General features: G+C 36.2%; 1 protein-coding gene across 1 annotated transcript in view; it reads left to right on the top strand.

Annotated features, from left to right (window-relative positions):
• The window catches only part of Mtus2 (microtubule associated scaffold protein 2), a 507691-nt gene that overhangs the window by 402838 nt on the left and 103744 nt on the right, over positions 1-1109 (top strand). The window lies entirely within an intron of this gene.

Below are 1109 nucleotides of genomic sequence, written 5' to 3'. Positions count from 1 at the left end.
AAAAAACTAGTTTAAGGACCAGGAAAAAAATAAAAAAAGAAAATAAAAAAAGAAAAAGTAAAAGGCCACCTCATCTATCTACCCTTTCCTCTTCTCATGGCAATGATAATCTATACATGTAAGCTAATTAGTATGTAATAAACATTACCTGCTTGATAAGTTTGTTCCAACTAAAGCTGACTTGAGTTGTTTTAATCACAATTTTACCAATAAAAAAGAGAAACTAAAACTAACACACACACACACACACACACACACACACACATATATAGGTTTATATATCATATATAGTACATACATTTTTTTCTAGACAAATGGCTAGATGTACTAAAAATAAGGATTCCTGAGGCCCAAATTATTGTTAGAGTCAAGGATGTAAAAGAGGGCAAAAGGTAGTTTATGAGTCAATTTAATTGGTATATTGGAGGAAACATGGGTTTATAAGATCCATTTGTGAGCTCAGAAACAGCCAGCTCAAACACTTCCACCATGATGCTTTTGAGAACTTTCTGAAGATCTGTTCACATGTCCAGCAGGCTTTGGGCTTCGGTGGAAGCTTGAATGCTCTGGCCACAGTGGAGCATGTGTGCACAGTATAAATGGTGCCACCTCCTTCCCCAGCATGCCACTGTAGTCACAGTGTGACAGGAAATCTGCAGTGAGTGCAGGTGCAATGTTTAGTTGGGCCTCATTCCTTATTTCACCTAGCTTTAGGGACAATGGTTCAGAGCAGGAAACCCTAGAGAAGTTTAAGGAATCTTCCTTAATTTCTCACACTCTTAGTCTTTTCTTGTGTTTTGTTTTTGCTTTTACTTTTTTTAAAAAGTATTTTTTTTTAAGTTGGACCTGATTGTACAGCTAAAGTACACGTTAATGCAAGGCTGAGGCAGGAGTGTCACAAGTTCAAGGCCAGCCTGGGCAACTTATTCAAACTCTGTCTCAAATTTAAAAAGAACAAGAGGGCTAAAGGTAGCTTAGTGGTAAAGGACTTGCCTAACATGCATAAGGCCCAAGGTTCAACCTCCTGTATTGTCAAAAAATTTTTTTCAATTTTTATTATGATAAAATGCAAATACAGTAAGATATAAAACAAAATTTACTGCTTTACC

The sequence above is a fragment of the Nannospalax galili genome, unplaced genomic scaffold (assembly GCF_000622305.1).
Source record: "Nannospalax galili isolate Female #2095 unplaced genomic scaffold, S.galili_v1.0 scaffold768, whole genome shotgun sequence".
In the NCBI taxonomy this organism is placed as follows: domain Eukaryota; kingdom Metazoa; phylum Chordata; class Mammalia; order Rodentia; family Spalacidae; genus Nannospalax; species Nannospalax galili.
This window is presented reverse-complemented; position numbering and strand designations above follow the sequence as displayed.